Here is a 5,759-nt window from a genome sequence, read left to right on the forward strand (position 1 = left end):
GTCAGGGGGCTGGGGTTGTGGCTCAGTGGTAAAGTGCTCACCTAGCAAGTGTGGAGCCCTGGGTTCAATCTTCAACACCACATATAAATAAATAAAATAAAGGTATTGTGTTCAACTACAACTAAAAAACAAATATTAAAAAATAAAATAGGATCATAAATAAATAAATAAATAAAGATTATCCCATGTTTTTTCATGGCTTGATGGTTCATTTCTTTTTAAAATTTTTAAATATATATGTGTATATATATATATTTTTTTTTTTTTTCAGTTGTTGATGGACCTTTCTTTTATTCATTTATTTATATTCAGTGCCTTACACATGCTAGGCAAGTGCTCTACCATTGAGCCACAACCCCAGCCCTCATTTTTTTTAATTACTACTGGTCTATTGTCTGCATGTATCACAGTTTATTCACCTATTGAGTGACATCTATGTTGTTTCCACATTTTGCAATTATGAATAAAATTGCAATAGAAATCCATGTGCAGGCTGAGGTTGTGGCTCAAGCAGTAACGCGCTCGCCTGGCATGCATGGGGCGCTGGGTTCTATCCTCAGCACCACATAAAAATAAAATAAAGATGTTGGTCCACCAAAAAATAAAAAATAAAATAAAAAGAAATCCGTGTGCAAGTTTTTGTGTGTATCTAAATTTTCAGTTCCTTCAGGGAAATACCAAGGAGTATAACTACTAGATAATACAGAAAGGTATGTTCACTGAACTGTCTTCCAAAGTGATGTACTATTTACATTCTGATCAGAAAAAATAAATTATTGTTGCTGAACATCCTCACTAGAATTGAGTGTTGTCAGTATTTAGGACTCTTGCTATTTTAATAGGCATGTATTATTATATTGTATTAATTCCCTAATGATATATGATGTTGAACATCTTTTTCATTTGTTTATTTGTTATCTGTAAATAGCTTCTTTAGTAAGGTGTCTGTTCAGGTCTTTGGTCCATTTTTAAATAAACTTTTTCATTTTCTCAAAAAAAAATGTGATGGGTGAAGGGAATATCATCACTAAATCCCTATATTTGCCAGAGGGACTGATTTCTCCTTGAAGATTGTATGCTTTAATTATAATTCCCTAGAAACAGACCTCAAGACAAGGATTCAAAAGTAAGCAGTTTATTAAGAAGCGCAGGAAACATTGGGAAGAAGTGAGGAATAAAAAAGGGAAGAGAAAGAAGTCAATAGAAAGTGAATTATCAGTGGGAGCATGGCTGGGGTTGTGGCTCCACAGTAGAGCGCTTGCCTAGCACCAGCGAGGTTCTGGGTTCAATCCTTAGCACCGCATAAAATAAATAAATAAAATAAAGTATTAAAAAATGAATTATCAAGCCAGGTGTCATCAAGATTGGTGCTTAATGTAATGGAGAAACTTCTTACCCGGGAAATTGTGTAGAATACAGAGTTATCATGATGGCACACTCTGTAATCCCAGCAGCTCGGGAGGCTGAGGCAGGAGGATTGCAAGTTCAAGGTTAACTTCAGCAATTTAGCAAGGCCCTAAGCAACATAGTGAGACTCTGTCTTAAAATAAAATATAAAAAAGGGCTGGGAATGTGGCTCAGAAGTTAAATGCCCGGGGTTCAATCCCTGACACCAAAAAAAAAAAAAAAACATAAGAGTTAGTGCATGCCAAGAGTGAAGAGCTGTGACAGATTATGCCCAGAAAATCACATGGAGGTAGCTTGGACATATAATGGGAATGGACATCTTTGTCTGAAAAGAATAGAATATAATATATGAAACAGGTGTTCTATTACCATTTTACTCTGTTTATTTTCCATGTCACTTTTAAGCCTTTAAAAAAGTATTCCTGAAAAATATATATATAGGTACATATTTTCCCCCATCAGTCATTTGTTGAGGACTGCCCCAGCTAATTCCCTCCATCCCCTACCTCTGTCACTGTACTTCCAGACTGCCAGACTAAGAGGTTTAGTGACATTCAGGCAAAGAGATGCAGTTGTAGGCAGTTGGAAGTTTGTTAGTGAGCACCTAAGTGAATGGTACAAAGGGTAAGGACGAGGTACCAACAGCATCTGCTACAAAAGGGCTGGAGCACAGTATGCATCAAAATCTTTGTGAGGGCTCTTTTCCATGGGTCATTTTAAATGGTGAGGTCGTCTTCTGCTCAACTCAGCCAATCAGGGCCTTTCTCTTCAGTATAGTACAATTTTCCTAAATATTGCTCAGTGTGAACATGTGAAAGAATTTTTCTTAAACATATACCTAAACAAAGAATTCTCAGAGAGTCACCTTCCCAGGCACTTGAAGTCAAGTCCTTGGAAAAAAAAGTAGATTTCAATAATCTTAGCAGACTGAGAGTAAAAGAGAAATACCATCTCAGACATTCCAAGAAAGCTGGAGTTTTTCCAAGTCTGACCACTGACCAATGAGGCATTGGTGTCCCTTTTTCAAGTACTTCTCAAAGGCCTACTCATAAACTCCCTCAATAGAAGACACTGCATCAGTGCCCCAACAAAATTTTGAGAGACATCTGTCCATTCAGTAGTCTTCCTCCACCTATTTCCACACTAAACATGGACCTAATGCTAAAAAATCCTGACCTCTGGTACAGTCTTCATGGATGAGTTCCAGGACCTCTGGATTGGGACATGGGAATGAGTTCTTCTTGCCTTGCACCATGGACCAGAGCTCTTTAGCTGAGCAGAACCTTGTCAAATACAAAATACAAGTAATGAAGCCCCCAGAAGTACCTGGTCCTGTCCAAGATGCTTCTCACTCTGAACCCAATTTGTGGATGTGGGTAAACCCCAACAAGCCAGGTGTCATCAAGAGGGCACACTGTGTGCCCTCTCAGCAGCCAGGAGGCCCCAAAGCCCAGTAGTAAGGATCTGACAAGCATGGGTTCTTCCTCTCAGTCACCCACAAAAGATGAAGAGTCTAGTTTCTCAGAGGTTCAGGAAGTGGTGGAGTCCCTGCCACTTTCCTCCAGTGATCAGTTTCTCCAACAGAAGCAACGCATCTCTTCCCCAAGTGACTGTGAGCTTACAGAAAAGGATGCTGAGGAATAAGAGGACAACATCTTCTGTGGCCCTCAAGCCCCTTAACAAAAGGGATGGCTTTCAGAAGTCAAAGCTGTGGGTGGCAAGCCAACCACCAGGAAAGGAAATCCTGGCCATGGCCCCCATTCAATTACAGCCACCTAATTGCCCCAGCCTTAAGAAACAGCCTTAACAAACAGCCTTGTGGCCTCAATGTGCAACAGATCTACAACTTCACTTGACATTTTCCCCTTTTCTGGACAGCTCCAGATGGCTGGAAAAAAACACCATTCACCACAACCGCTGCTTCCTGGGCAGCTTTGAAAAGGTGCCAGTCACTCTTCAGGATGAGGCTTATGCAAAGCCTTGCTCTTGCCTCTGGAGGCTCAGGGAGGAGGGACACCTCCACTTTCAGGAGGATACTTGTCTCTTGGCCTCAGCTGGAAGAGAGAGCATCCAACATGCCATGAGCCAATCTGATTTGATGCCCTCCCTCTGTGACCTTTGAACAACTGCTCCCTTTCTGGAATACTGCCCTCCTTTCTATGCCTACCCATAGTCTGACTGACCTTTATTAATCCCTCAGCCTACCCTGCCTGGTTGGTGCCAAGTTGGTCTTTAACTACAAGAATGGTGTTAAATAAGGTGAGAGGTAAGTACAGAGGAGGTGGGGCTTTTATCCAGGTGGGAATTCATAGAGGTTTCATCAAAATAGTGGCAGTTGTTCTACATCTTGAACAGAGGCAGAAAATCCCAGGAATAATGGCTTGGAAACTAAGGAAAGAAGGGAATATTTTTATGTGAAAAAAAAAGGAATTCTGTTTAGTATTTACTTCTCTATTCTGATCTGTTTCAGAAAGCTGAGATTTCTCTAAGTCTGATCTCTGATCAGTGAGATATCCATGCCCCTTTTTCCAGTACTTCTGGTGGGCCTACTGAAGTACTCTCTAGATGAGATATACTACATCAAACAGTGCACCAACAAACATTTCGAGAAATGTCTGAGAGACTTCTGTCCTTTTGAAGCCTTCCTCCACCTATCCCTACACTAAAGACTCAAAGCTGAAAATCTTGTGACTTTTGATACAGTTTTCATGGTCAGGTCCCAGAGCCATGGTAGGCTCACATATGAAAGTAAACACTGCAGTATAAAGCATAAAATATAGGATGGACCCAGACTGTGGGCAACCTTGAGTATCGCCTGAAGGTCTATACATATACAAAGAACTGGGCCTGAGGTTTAGTCACTTTTTAAGTGACCCTTTTTATTCTTCAAATCCTCACTTTCTCTTTCTGGTCTTGGTCTACTCAGCCTTATTCTATTGTTATCCAGTTCCAGTACTGACAAATAATTCCAAGCAACTACTTTTAGTTTGAATATCAAAAAAAAAAAAAAAACTTGAATTGCTCCTTGATTAACTTTTCATGACAAAGCTTTTTCATGACAAAGCTTGGTTTCTCATTCTTTCATTCACCAAATCTTTATTGAGGAAATGCCAGTGTGTCAAGGTCTATCTTAGGTGCTAATGATTAAAAAAAAAAAAACCTATCAGATAACTAGTGGGAGATAGATAATTCTTACGTAAATGTGATGAAACGTATGAAGTTATCATGGAGATGAGGCATTCTTCCTGGGAAAGATATAAAAAACATTGAGAAGCAAATGTTTTTTTGAGCTAGTTTCTAAGAGTAAATATGAATTTGCTGAGCAGATAGAGGAGAAAGGACATTACAGAGCCAATAGTGTTAACAAATTGAATGGAGTGTTTCGGGGAATGATAAGTTCAATGCAGTTTAGTTACATTAGGGCCAGGAATGGCTATAAGAAAAATAGCCACAAGACCTTTTATGTACTACTTAGGTGTTTGGACTTTCTTTTGTGTTCTTTGGGGAATCAAGAGATGTGATTGATGTGTTACAAAAGAACAAAAACAAAACAACAAATGTTTCGGCATTTGGCTTTATAATTTCAAAATTTATCTTTTCTGTGCAAATAAGCTTTTTAAAAAATCAGATGTAAGCATGACTTTTTGCTTTCTATGTTAGTTTATTATTAAACAAATATATGCTAACTAAAATCTAGAAAATAGATTTTAAGTTTCCATTTAGTTGCAAAACTTTCAATAAAGGGGATACAAAAATATCTGTTAAGTACAAAAACAGTTAATTCAATATTTAAACAATTTTTAAAAATTACATTTCTAATGATTTACTATAACTGATATCAAACTATTTAGATTGAATTTCAAAAGCAAGATATTCAAACAATTCCTTCAAAAATATAACTGTAAATGCTACATCTGTATTATACCTGTTCTGACCATTAATAGACTATTTGGGAGTTAATAAAAACATTGTGGATACAAGTAAAAAAAAAATCTTTGTGAGAAAGGGCACACTTGGGGATACTTTGGTGACCCAGTTACAAAGTTGGGGTGTTGATAATTGCCCTCTTCCCTTCCTCTACTACAAAATATGGTGCCAGGGCCACAGGTGGGAGGATGTCTATGCTTGCTGGAGAGTTCTAGGACAGTTCTGGCGGAGCATGTCAGGCAATGGGAAGGTTCCTACAAGAGAGGACTGGAATGTAGGAATAGAAACAATTTTCTTCAACTCCTATGAGACATTCCTGAGTACCCTTTGGAATATCTGGGGAGAATTTTGATGGCAACTGAGGTCATGTATGAGTAGATGGGGACTAAACACCAATGTGGTTAGACATTAATATTAAGATGATC

General features: G+C 38.6%; 1 pseudogene; it reads left to right on the top strand.

Moving 5' to 3' along the window:
• Positions 1 to 2,556: 2,556 nt before the first annotated feature.
• On the top strand, positions 2,557 to 3,529 carry LOC107141471 (annotated as a pseudogene).
• The last annotated feature ends 2,230 nt before the right edge of the window (positions 3,530 to 5,759 follow it).

The sequence above is a fragment of the Marmota marmota genome, unplaced genomic scaffold (genome assembly GCF_001458135.2).
Source record: "Marmota marmota marmota unplaced genomic scaffold, marMar, whole genome shotgun sequence".
NCBI lineage: Eukaryota > Metazoa > Chordata > Mammalia > Rodentia > Sciuridae > Marmota > Marmota marmota.